A 15,051-nucleotide genomic window follows, 5' to 3' on the forward strand; every position below is an offset into this window, starting at 1 on the left:
CGTCTTTTTTTGGTTCTTTTCCTTTGATTCGTTCAAAGACGCTGGGATGTGGTCTAGGATCTTCTTCTCCGTCATCTACGGCCAATTTGAATTTTGGTAACTTGTTCTTGAATCCAGATGTTACCATGTTTACTCCAAGTGGCTGTGGGAAAGGATTCTCGTCCACTGCCATCTTTTTCTTATCATCGAACGTAATTCGTCCTAATTCAATAGCATCCTGCAATACATGACGGAAAACCAAGCAATTGTTAGTCAGATGTGACCATGCATTATGCCATTTACAATATTTTTTACCCTTAATTTGTTCAGGGTTTGGCAATTTGTGCTTATCGCTCAACTTTATCTGCTTATCCCTATATAATTTATCAAATATAAGGTCAGCTTTGATCACATCGAACGAGAACGTTCTAGCCTTTATGTTTCCATCCTTTATGGGCTCGTCTCTGCCCGATGGTCTAGGCTTGGCCATTATGGGACAAGTATATGTGTCCCCTTTGACCAATTCGGCCAAGCACATTTCGGCCTGATCGTATGACTCGTCGTCGATGGTATGAACATCAAAATTTGGGTCTTTGTAGTAAGTCCTTTTACTAGAATTTTTCATTTGTTCCTCTTCTCTTATCAGTCGCTCATACCTAATCACATTCGCACTCAACTGGAAAAGGTCAGGGAATTCCTTGTCCTGGAACTTCTTTTTTAAATCGAAGCTCAAGCAGCCTTGAGCGATCTTGACAAATTCTTTTTCAGGCAGAGGTACAAAATACTTGGTTTTTACTGTCTTGAACCTTTGGAGAAAACTTTCTGCCCATTCATTTGGCATTTGACGTAAATTCACCAAATCGGCACTTCAGACTCAGTTTTATAAAACTGAGCGTGAAACAACTGTTCCAATTGTTGCCATGTTTGAACAAAGTTCGCTGGCAGGTTGATGAACCAGGAGAAAGCTACTCTTGTTAACGAACTAGGAAAAAGTCTCATTTTATGGTAATCGGTTACATCACCACTTTGCAATGTGAATCGCCCTATGTGTTCTAGAGTAGACACCTCTCCTAAACCGGTAAACAGTGAGAATTCTGGCACTTTATATCCTCTAGGCCATGGATATGCTTGATCTACCCAATCAGGATATGGCTTTATGTACGTCGGCCTAATGACGGGACGCACCCCAAAAGCCATGTGATCCTGTACGATTTCCATAATCTGGTTCCTCAACATGACGTTGGGGTCATATGGAATTCCTACAGGTTGGTTAACCGGTTGGTTTGCATGAGGCTTGATGTTTGGTCCTTGATTGGCAACAAAATTACCATGATTAGGACCATTACCATTAGCCTGAACATCTACTCCCTCATTACCACATGGAATATTCTGTCCATTGTTTAGGACATTATCTCTCACGTTTGGATTACCCCCCAAGTTAGGCATACCACTACCATTGCTTTGATTTGGTACTGTCGTACCTCCTTGGTTTGAAGTAGAGGGACCAGAAAGTGGTTCTACCCCTTGACTCGGATTTAGGACCGAGGGATTATGTCCTACAATTGTCCTAGTTTGAAAGTGATTTGTAAGAGGTATAGCCGGTTGACATATTTGGCCCACTAACATGTTCATTGTTTCATTCAACGTCTTTAGTTGTTTGGTCATGTTGTCATAGTGTACATTCCCATTTTGTATAAATCTTTCCATATTATGAATACTTCGAAGATTTACCTGTTCAACGACGTCTTGTGTGAGTTCTCCAAGTAATGCACGCATGGTTCGAGGACTCAACTCTGTCATTGGTTCGTAACGACTGTTACTGTTCTGATTTTGTCCATCTGTTCGTGGAGAGGCATGCTGCTCCTCATATCGCTCGATTACAGACTGGATTCCTCCCTGACTTGCTGCTTCCTTATCGGATCTCTGAGGTATATTGTTTCCCCTTTTGTACTTTCAACACCTAACACCACTGTCCCACTGGGCGTGCCAAATTGTTTCGTACGGGTTAGTCGCTAGCAATTAAAAGGAATCAGACGATTGTGTAAGGGACAAACCTCTCGAGACAAAGTCCCAAAAAGGGGTGTTCTTTTATTGGCGATGACTTTACAATTGGAAATGAAAAATAACGTGCCTCCAAGGGGTGCAAGCACACGAGTTATTGAAAGAAAAGTGTTTAAGTCTAAAAACTAAGGAAATGAAAATTACATATTCTCTATTCGAGAGTTTTGGATTCGGTCTCTTGCTTCTATGTCGTTTCTCCCTTTTATACTTCATAGACGATCTCTTTGTGATTAACTACTCTAAAAACTGCTTGATCGTCCTATAACTACCCACTTTCTTCGTAGTGGCCATTTTGTCATGAAAACTGCCTTTTAACTGCTGCCATAACCTTTCATCGTTCAACCGCTTTCGATTGAATTCCTTGAATCGTGGAACGTGAGAGGGCTGCTTTAACAACTGCTTTGATAACTGCATTTCTTGATAACCACGACGCGTTATATTTGTTGATACCTTGGGCGACTTGAAGGTTTGGGCGAGAATAGAGTAACAGCCCTGGGCGACCGTATGACACTCTATTCGTTCAGATTCTGGGCGACTTGCAAACTTGGGCGATGGCGTTACCGCATTCTTGGGCCTTCATCTTGATTTGTTCGATTGGGTTTCGTTCTTTAGGCTGTCTGATTTGGGGATCTTCCAATTGAGCTTCACTCCTTGGGCTGTTCGATTTGGGCTGAATTTTTATGTGTCAACAATAACAAATGACAATTTACTTATGTTTTATACGGAACTAAAGAAGAAGGATCCCTTATTATCGCATATGCACTAAGTGTTGAAGTAGTGAAAATGTCGAACCAAAATTCAGATGAAGTAGGGCAAGAAGTACAGATTCCGAATTCAACAATCTGTCCTCGATTGGAACCTCATCTATTGTGTATGCATATGCATCCTTCAGGTACAGTAGTCCCAACAGTGCAAGACTTTGCAATAATAATGCAGATAATAAATTAGCCACCAGTTTATCTTATTTTACATTAGGGATTTCAGCTTGTTTTCAAACATTTCAAAATAATATCACGTCCCTGACCATGATATCAATTTGCTGCAAATTTGTATGTAATATGGTCAATTATGATATATGAATGTTACACTACATAGATTTCGTATCATTTTAATTTTTCTATGCAATAACTTCGATGAGGGTTTTGTAATTTGAAGAAGTTGTGATGTTTTTCTACATAAGAGTCTTATGAATCAACAAGAAGTCCTTACTATAGTTGGGATATTAACTTCTTGGTGTGAAATTATTGCTTACTATTTTTTGAATATAAATTTCTTGGTGTGAAATATATTATTTTCTACTACAAAGAATAATCCTAGATGACAAACCTTCTGTTCACTGACAAAGGGAAGTTAAATATGGCTCAATTTCAAATGTAAACAGACAACACTTAAACTACCACAAGAAAACGAAGGCACATTACAAACATCACATGAAATGATAAATTCTCAAATTAGAAGGTCGACACAAATAGGTAAGAAATTATTTAAAATGAGAAGTGTAATTGGATTTCTAAACCCATATAGTTATTATGCACATATAGGAAGTACGTCCTCAATATTTACAATCTGGACTATTAACCAAGACTCTCGTCTACAATATGACTTCAACCTCTGAATTATCTCCAAATGCCTAATGAATCTACTTTTTGAGGGTTGCAATAATTACTAATACCATAGACTTGCTCACCTTAGTGTTTGGCAGTTCAATAGTGTGCTTGAATGCTGGCTTAAAAAATTCCTCAATTGCAGGATCATGGTTGGTGCTCTTTGTAAAAACAGTATAAAAGTAATGTTGTTTCACATGTAATTTGAGATGCTTTCAACTTGTATTCATGTTGAAATAAGTTTTTATGCTCACTATATAACAAAAGGTTTTTTTTTATCTACGAAAATGCATTACCTTCCTGCGCCTTATGTCCATGAATGAAACTCAGAAATTCTGAAATTACAGTTTAGAGAATGGATTTTCAAACATAATATATGTAGAAAATCACAAAACTAGATATGATGTAGTTGATTGCAATGAATTAAGATTTATTGGAATAATCCTTGATTTTTCTTGATCTCTGCTGCAATGGAGATGATGGAGGTTGGGAATTTTGGGCGTCATTTCGGGTGGGGTGGTTAGGGGTAGGGGTATGTGTAGTGTTTGAAATGCCATGTTTGATGGAGTGATTGTAGCATTTCTTTGATTAGTGATAGGAGTGAACATATTCATTGGTTATCATTTTTACAGTATATATTATAGTAATTTTGAGATTAAAAAAAGTTGAAATGTAAAATTTGAATATTGATTAAAACTGTAGTGACGAGTGTCATATATCTGAAGTCCATAGCGCTATCAATATCGGTACTTACTAGTAGTAAGCACACGCTTTACACATTTTATGTATCGGATGAATTATATTCGTACTATGTTTTCAAAGTTGTAGAGATAATTAATATTATTAAATAAAAAAGTATAATTATTAGATATAATGAATATATGAAATTAATTTTTTTTATGGAAATGTGTATATAACGTGAAAATATTGAATAAAATAAAATAATTACAATAACACTTCTTCGAATATAATATTTTTTGTCAATGTCTCACAACTTTTCATTCATTTAATTGTAGTTCACATAATTACGAATATGTAAACCATATAAAAATATTCATCCCTATACAAATTATTGGAACACATATTATTACAAGTAAAACACGAAAGTAGTATAGATTTAACCTTGGACGAAGAATCGAACATTATGTCAAAAATAAAATTTATTGAAAAAAATCATTCGATAGATACAAACACTAATTATTACATAATTGAAAAAAACAACCATGGAAAAGAGTTTCAACATGATATGGACATAAATATAAAATTTAGAGACGGTAATAATTTTGATGCGTAGTAATTTAAAAATTCAAATATTAAAAGAAAAATGATTTTTCTTCAACAAATAGATGGGAAGAAAACAAAATAAACTTCAAGATTATGTAATTTGCTCAATGAAAATTTGGAATCTTGATTTTTTGTTTCCACATAAAATATAGAAAAGGAGAATCAAATATAAAACGGAATTAGTGATTACTTTAAGTTTTTATGCTTTTACAAAGTAACACGAAATAAAAATAAAATACCCAACACTACAATAATATTTATTTCTAAAACACAATTAATATACTATTATATTAATGCATACCTTTATATATATATAATTTTATGTAATTATACTTAAATTGATTTGTATAAAGTACTCTAATGTAAAGTAATTAAATTTATGTTTTAAAGGAGATAAAATGAAGTAGAGTTATATGAACTTTTTGGACTTATAATATAGTTAGTGATTAGTAACAATTATTGTATATTTAAAATTAAAAGCGTGGTTGTTAAAAATAAAATATAAAATGGCAGAAATGGAAATGAAAGTTTTACATACCAAAGTTTCAATTATTGACATTATCACTTTAATACTGTATATATATAATGTTATATTTTGAAGCGTTTCTATTTTATATCATGGGCATAAATTTTTAAATTTGTTACAAATGAATGTAACTAATACAAACAAATAATGTTCTCAATCACGTTTATGTTGAGGACTTAGAATTTCAACCGTCATTATTCAAATAATTAGTTATTTATTATTCAATTGTGATGAACAAAAAATATACCATTAACTATTTCTTTAAGGGTAAATATGATTTTATTTGTCTGATTATTTGATTTCTTTAAAAAAAATCGACCTCGATTTTCCCTTCCGGTTATACCATTTTCATTCTCATTGCAAGTATTTTCAATTTTTTCTTATTTCAACGAAGGTAAATCAAGACAAAAACACATGTTCAATAATGATTAAAAAATATTATTACATATTATTGTTTTCTGAAAAAAATATATTTATATAATTTCTTTTAATTCTATGTGATAATATTTTTATTAATTGTATACTTATAATTATAAATAATTGTGTTTAATGAAAATTTATTGACTTAATTTTCGAAAGCAATAATAATTATTAATTATTCTATTTACAGGAAATAAATGAATGATTTGGTATTCTGTACTTAATTATATATGTAGCATTATAATTTCTTTTAATTGTATGTAATAATCTTATTATTAATTTTGTACTAATAATTGTTAATAATTGTATTTAGTGGAAATTAATTGACTTAATTTTTAAAAGCAATAATAATTATTAATTATCTTATTTAGAGGAAATAAATTGAATCATTTGGTATTTCATTTTTATCTAAACTTAGTTATACACATTATTAATTGTCAATCAAAACAACTTTTAAATAAGGATAAATAATAAATATAACATATTAATGCAAGCTTTCATTTATTTTTTCTTTTTGTAAACCAAACAAGGGTATGTTGACATATAGGTAAATATATAATAGTATAATTGATATTCAAAAGTTTCTCCTATATCTCCACTTTTGATATATTGTAGATTAAAGAACCATGCTACATTGTTAGAATTTTTTGTTATATTTATTGGTTATCATTTTTACAATATATATTATAGTAATTTTGGAATTAAAAAAAGTTGAAAAAGTAAAATTTGAATGTTCATTAAAATTGTAGTGATGGGTGTAATTTTCATGTGGGTGGCCCATATAATCTGAAGTCCATGGGGAGCACTACCAATATTGGTACAAAGAACCATGCTACATTGTTAGAATTTTTTGCTATTTTACTTGATAGAATGTCACATTGGACTGCTTAAAAATAGTAATCATTTTCATCCAATCAACTGTCGTCACTTTATTTGTGAAGTAGGTGGACAAAAACATCTGACAAAGTGGCTTATTCCTTTATTAAGTAGGTACACCATAGCCCTTGTTTGGCTCCATTTTAATGATATTTTGGAATAGAGATTTTCTTGAGTATATATGGTAAAAAAAGAAGGAAATTTTTTAGATTTACGTACAATATTATTTAATTGAAAAATATGTTGTTGAAAATGAGAAAAAAATGTATTAAAATTTTAATGTAGCCAAAATAGGGACTTAATTTTGTAGAATTGTTTCGTAAATGCCCCCAATCTAATGACTATAAGTAGAATCCGTCGTCTTTAAATATGCTTTCTCATTTTTTTTTTCAAACTTATTTTATTCACACAGTTTATGTAATCCACAATTTTTCTGAAATTTTTTAATCATGCACTTCATCGGATTTTATCAAAATATAATAAAATCTAATTTTTAGTCAAAATAAACAAGGGCAAAATTAGGGATGACAACAGTGTGGAATGATGTTGGGGTTGTCATTCCTGCCCCGCTGGAATTAATCGCATAATGAATTATTAAATCAATAATTGAGGAGTGGATGATGAACAATAATCATTGAGACGATTCCATAAGGATGCTGCTTTACTTAACCGACAGATATTCATTACCTTTTCAATAAGTTTGATACTATGCTTTCTCAACTTAGAATAACTGCTTAGGATATTTTAAAGAATGCGATCATTCCATCTTTTATTCTTTGGTCAAGAACTAGTAAAAACATTTTCAAGAAGATAAGCTGTACAATTTTTATTTATTTTTTGTATATTTACTTTAGTGAATTACTATAATGGTGAAAAAGTTCGTAGTGTCATATGCAGACGAGCATATGTAAAAATCTTGTTTTATTGTGTTCATATTTTTATTCTTGTGATTTAATTGCTTTCGTTGGTATAAAATTAAGGTTACTAATTCTCAACAGTAAAAAATAATTTTTTATGAAATTTTTTTTCTTTTATATATTAGCCTAGTGTAGAAAAACAAAAATAATAATAGGTTTGTTCTCTCCTGACTCCGTTCATAGTATGATCAAGGATTACCTAACGAGTTCGATTCCTCCTACCAACACTTTTTCGGTCGAGCCTGTTGTACAGGGCTTGCTTAGTATGGTTTACCTAGTTGGCGTGGTTTGTAGGTTATTGCGTCAGCCCGAAGGTTTACCCAATGCGCACCTGAAGAGTAGTGGCTGTGGGTTACCATATCACAAAAAAAAAAAAAAAAAAAAAAAAAAAAAAAAAAAAAAAAAAAAAAAAAAAAAAAAAAAAAAACCTAACGAGCCCAATTAGGTAGGGGTTCAAATTTCCAGGCCAAGCAAATCAATAATGAAATCCCAAGCCTTACTTCATTTGTACTTTAGTTCGATCATATGTTGATCCTAATTATATATGGGTAAATTGTTACCACAAATAACACATCAATCAAATCTCGAGCCTTCCTACTTTAGTTGCAAAATATATATGATCAAAGATACTCTAACGGGCCAAATTACGTATGCGTCAAACGTCCGGCCCAAACAAGATGATAATGAAATCAAATCCTGCTGTCATTTTCACTAATGTGAATTATGTCTTGTTTTCTCACTGTTTTTCAAGTCACGTCTTACACTGGATAACTCGCATACGTGTTGATTAAGGATGGACAATTTAATTGAAAACGAACCTTTAAAATTGGAATCGTAGGTTTTGATCCGATTCCAAAAATAATAATTAAATTTGGAATCAAGAACCAATAATCGACTGGGTTCAAGTCAGTTCAAGAACCTTGAACCGGAATCATGAATGTTAGATTTTGAAATGGAATTTGTCTTTTTTATAATTTATTTATTTTTTACAATTTATTCATTCGACATAGGTGGTGATTCACCCCCGATGACCTAACCCAACATGCAGCAAGTTTGTACATCCCAAGTAGTTTGTAATCTAATCAATTAGATTCCTTTATTTAAATCTTTGAATCATATAACTTTCGTTCATGGCACCACCCTTGACTCCACTTTATGCGTTTCCTGCCTACAACTCTTCTTGAGACTCTCCACACAGAGCATCAATCGAAAGTGAATGTTATTATGTTAGATATTGGATGCTATTTAGTATTATATTTGCACTTGATTAAGAAAGTGTTGAAATATGCTTTCAATATTATTATTTTATTTTTACTTGATATTGAGAAGATAATTTTAATTTGTATTGTCATTCAAGATTTTAAAAAAATATTATGGATAGAACCAAACTCAAAAATCAAACCGATAACTTTGGTTCGGGTTTGCTTATAATAATTATGTGGACCTACATATTTCCATTTACGAAATAGCTGAAGTATGATGGATGGTTTCAAATATTGAAATACTCGTATAGATTCACTCGACACACGGACTTCTATTTGATTTGTGATAGATTATTCACAAGTAATATTTACTAATTTATCACTTAATTTTATCTATTTATAAACAATTGCAGTGTGTGTAGTTGGAATTTAATTTTTTAGATTTTCGTAGTGAGATTTTGGTTCATGTGGTGGAGAAAACGAGGGGAAAAGGGCCCATACGAATGATCAACACATCACCCCAAGTATAAAGGAGTTTAACACAACCGCAAATGTACCCTTCGTTGCCTTTTCCCCTTGTCATTTCATACCTCTTTCTTCTCCTAACTCTTTTGGCTCTTTATGATTGTCTTCGGTGCATTTGGAAATTTTTAATGGTAATGAACTTGGACAATTTTTTAACTCGATACGTCTACTATTTTTTAATTGCATATTGTCATGGATACGGCGCCCAATCTCACGTGTCAAGAGCAATAATAGCTTGCAACATTAAGCAAAAAAGTAAGTAAATAATACATAATTTAGAGTGTTTCACTCTCAGAGTGAACGGTAGCTGTGTTTGAGGGATATTGAATATGCATCCATTTGAAGGGTACCGAATATGCTTGGTGATGATTAAGAAGATAGTCGTGTTTTACCAATTATTTCTTCCAAACAAGTCTTTCAATCATTTTTACAAAATGAAGAAAAAAATACCAAATGTGTATATGCATTGCAAAAAAGGGCGTGGGGGTGAGGTTGAGTTTGGTTTGAATGCAGAGAGAGAGAGAGAGATAGGGAGAGATTTTGACTCTTATTTTTAGAAAAAATAAATTGACAAGTAAATTTTCCCAAATAAGTATTACAATGAATCTTTTAAAGTGTGTGGATATAAAATGATTCGACTATTTTATAAATATTTATAAACATGAGTCTAATATAAACTTAATTATTACCTCTTTGGGTATTTACAAAATACCAAGGAATCGAATTAATTTCTTAATTTGCCCAAATATTCATATAAATATTAAAGAATAAAATAAATGGAGAAAATTACGGAAAACTCTCACGTGTCGCACAGAAAGTTTCCACCTAAAGTGGCCCGATCGATCTGGCCGACACGGACTTGACGAAATTGTGCAAACTTTCCTAAACAACTTTCCATTCCACGTGCTTAGACTTTTGGCATTTTTTGTTCCAAGTCCAAATCAGATACTAGATTTCATAGAAATTTCTCTACCAATTTCATTTTTTTATCTTTTAAAATTGCTACATTTTTTCTTCGGCAAATTTCATTTGACCACATAAAAAACGTGTACACAAAATGAGAGTATGAGTTAAAAAAAGAAAAAAGAAAAGAAAAGGAATTTTAATATAAAAGTATAATTGCCCGATAATTTTCTCAATTTAAATTGTGATTCTTTCTTATAAGGACTTTGACGTTTTCATTAGGTTCCCTAAATCTGTTTACGATCACATTTTTCCCTAGGTCAGTCAGTAATTTAGTCACGTTTGGCTCCCGTTATTTTTTTATTATAATGGGGTGAATAATGTTTTTTTGAAAGATGGATAATTTTAAAAGAATGAAAATTTTTCTACTTATGTATAATATTATCTTATTGAAAATTGTGAGGTTGAAAATAGAAGAGAGAAAAATTTAATTTAATTTGATGAATTTAATGGGGCCAAACAGGGGCTTAAAATGGTCTTTATTTTTTAGAGAGAAATTCAATTATTTACTCTTAAAAAGAAAAAGAAAAAAGATTCATATGCTTTTAAGTTGATAGGCCAAGGACTAAATTTGCAAATTACCAATAAATAAACGGTGACGTGTACCGGTGTTAAGCGTGCCTTTAACAACTATTATAAACGTGTTTAAAATGACTTGATAAAATCAAATAAGTTTTTATTCGCATCTTTTGTAAGATTCAAGAGTATCTTTTCTACCTGTTTATAAATACAATTATTTGTGTGTTTGTCACCTATTATTTGAGAAGAATGTATTATGGAATAGTGATTGTTGTTGAAATGAGTGGTTAAAAAGAAGGAAAAGTTTTTTATTTACGTGTAATATTATTTTAATGAAAAACGTGTAGTTGAAAATGTGTACCGTAGAAAAAATAATGAGAAAGAATGAAAGAAAATGAATGACAAACAGGGGCTTATGAACTTTTGTCAAATATATGCTTAAAGGTAAGTCCATGTCGAATAAACAAAACAAAAATATAACATCTTAGAGTTTTTGGTACTTTTTAACAAGATTAACCATTTAAAACGAAAATCTAAATTTTAATATGATGTGAGAGCTCATTTCAAATGAGCCACCATTTCATATCACATGTCAAAAATGAAACACATTGGACGAACATGAAATAAATATACAAGAAGAGTAATGTTATTCGTGATGAGCGATTATCGTAATCATCCTATATGACATATATTTAATTATTTAATGTTATCATTTCAAGATTGAACCATAATCTTAATATAAAGATCATCGATTTTAAATTTTTAGTCAGTACACATCATTAGCAACGTAAACTTATTTTGGTCCATTTAGTTGGATTTTACTATATGTACATCGGGGTATACAAACCTTGTATACCCTAATGTATAGGCTTCCTTACAGTATTGGACTCATGATTTTTTTATTGGACAAGAGCTCCTATTGTGAGGGAGCTATACACTGATGTGTACATCGACGGTTTGTATACCCTAATGTATAGGCTTCCTTACAGTATTGGACTCATGATTTTTTTATTGGACAAGAGCTCCTATTGTGAGGGAGCTATACACTGATGTGTACATCGACAAATAGTGAAACCCCATTTTAGTTTAAGAATAAAGCTTATTTGTTAGAAAATGGTTGACATACACTCACATGTACATAAAATCTTTGTGGAATCCACGTGAATAAAAAATGACAAAAAAAGTGTACCTCCTCCCAACTGTGAGTACTCTATCAGGGAGGGTTGGCTCCATAGCTTGATTGTTAACTTTAAATCCTGTCAATTCCGGGGGGCCGATGTGGCCCTGGTGCATCCTTTAAGTTTTCCTAATTAGATTGGATCGTACGAATACTCCAAGCACATGGCAAATCCATGGGTCCCAATTTCCAAAGGAGCCCGACAAAAGACATTCCTGCAATATTCGTTAAAAAAGTGTGTTTATAAAATAATAATAAAGTTCACTAAGATTTAAATAGATGATTAGTTTAATGATAAAAAATTTCATCAGTTGATTTAGGCTTTCTTTGTCTACCATTATATCACATCATTTTTTTACAGTACTTATTTTCAATCATATATTCTTTATTAAAATAATATTACACATAAATAAAAAAAATTTCCTTCTTTATTAACCACACATTTCAATAACAATCACTAATTCATAATCCATTCTTTACAAATAATGGAGCACAAACACCGCCTTAGTCATGTGTAACCTATTTTTCAAAATTCATTTTTAATAATATATTTTATAAAATTCACAATTTTTATAGATTTTTTAATTATATTTTATCAATTTTTATTAAAATTTACTAAAAATATGATTTCTATTAAAAGCAAACAGGGACTAATAATTTTATACTTGATTTTCCTAATTCTTTTTCCAATTTCTTGAGAAAGGATTTTAATGGTGTCGTGGTTTAGCTAACGTTTCGTGAGCTTATCAAGTCTCTGATTAGGGCAAAAAAAAAAATCTAAATAGTTTAATTTATAAATAAATAAAAATAAGTAAATAATACTTCCGAATTTATTGAAATAAACTATTAAACATAAAAGTTGATCATGCATTAATCTATAGTCTATATTTATAATATATTAAAGTATCACATCAAGGGAGAATCATTTTTTGGACAATTTTAAACTCCCTACAATTCAATTATTTCAATAATATCTTACTTTTCATTTTTCAATATATAATAAATACTACATAATTATTGTTGTTTATGAAATTTGTTTTATTAATTCTCAATTAATTAACATTCACATTAATTTAGATTCAATGAATTTTCACTTGATAAATATTTAATTATATGAATTTAGAGTTATTATAGATAAATTTATTCATATTCATGTATTTAGAAATTTTAATGGGTGTTTAAATCTATATATTAACAATTAATTTTTTATGTATTAAATGTAATATGAAAAGATGACTCATTTATAGTATTTTATCATTACAAAAAATTTGAATCATAGAAATTGAGTTTTGAGATTACAATTTTCTTCTCTTATATTTCTATGCTAAACTTTATTTTTTTAATTCGTTCGACGCTCATTGAATCTTCCAATAAATAGATATCAAATATTACTTTTCTTTAATTTATAAAATATTTTAAAATAATGTTTAAAGTACGTTCAACTTTAACTAGTAATGACAAAAGTCACGTGCAATGCAATGTACAGCTTGCACTCAATCAATTTTTGCGGTTTTTTGTTTTCTCGATAAAAGGGTACGAATCAGAAGGTCCATTCAAATTGGAGTCGCTGAACCGAAAGAATAGTGTTATTGAGGAGGGACAAATTTTGGAAAAATTGCAGTCAATGTCTCTTTGATCTTGGGCAAATCTCAGCCTATAAATTTTGAAGCTATATTATCCTCAATTCTCGGATGGAAAAGGGCTCCTGCACATGTCCTATTGCACAAGGCCTGCACAAGATATCTCACATGGGGATGAACCCCACATGTGGACCTCATGTGTCGGGTCCACCCCGTGTGTGTACCTATACATGCTCTGTGCAATAGAGCTTGTGTAGGTAGCAAAGCCCTTCTCGGATATATTGTATTGGACTTCGTGTGAATGGATTATGCCCAATATGACATTTAAGTACTCGTTTGGAAAAACTTAAAAAGTTGTTAAAAAGTTAATAATTATTTTTAACAATACAAAGGAATCTACAATTTTTATTAATTTTGCAGATAAGCAATTCAAACTTTTATAAAAAAGATAAGCTCTTCACATCACATACCCTTACTTCTAGAGACGACATTTTAGTGAGTAGGATGGAAATTCTACGAAGTTGCTCAAGTGATGCATTTGACAAATACATTCGAGAATTCAGTGTTTCTAGAATTGAACTTTGGTGCTTATTTGTCAAGAAAATCTCGATAAGGACTCTTGAGTATTTTTTGAGTATGGATTGTAGGTGTTGATTTTCATTATTCCGTACTCTAAATCTAAAAAAATCTTTGATATTAATTTTGTGTTTCGAAAATGTCACATTTATATGTGAAAATGCATCATTAATTTCGACACCTCTTTTCAACCCCCTATCCCCATCCCAACTCCTTTTAACGTGCATTGTAGAGAGCATCGTGGTAGGGTAGTTAGAGATAAAAAGGAGAAAATTTTATGATTGCTTTTGTTAAAGAAGAGGAAACACATGAAACTTTATTAATTTTAAATGAAAGAGTGGGGATTTAGAGAAAAGTTACCAAGATTTTTTCGCAATGTAGTAGACACGTTTATTATTATAATTATTTTGGAAAGGGGCTAAAAAATACATTTTATTATGGCCACAAAACGAAACAAGAATATTTCGTGACAGTCTTTACACCAATAAATGATAAAACGCTGCTGCGTTAATTTAGAGCAGTATGGTGGTTCGAAATTTTAATAGTAATAGGGACAGACGGACAGTACAACCAACTGAACCAAGCGCGCAATTGGTCACGTTTTGAACGAATTAAATTTACTTTTTATTTCAAACATTTTTGAATCTATAAAAGTAACTTTTTATGCTTTTAAATTAAAGATTATTTATTTAAAACTAATATTTATGATATGCAAATTTTACGTACTTTCTGGAACGGAGATTCTTTTTGTCGCGGAAGTTCGCTCGAAGGACCGTCAAATCGGTATTTTTTGAGTTCAATTTCACGTTACATTTTTCTACCAAACAATCAATCTAAACGGC

Source organism: Olea europaea, chromosome 20 (genome assembly GCF_002742605.1).
Source record: "Olea europaea var. sylvestris chromosome 20, O_europaea_v1, whole genome shotgun sequence".
NCBI lineage: Eukaryota > Viridiplantae > Streptophyta > Magnoliopsida > Lamiales > Oleaceae > Olea > Olea europaea.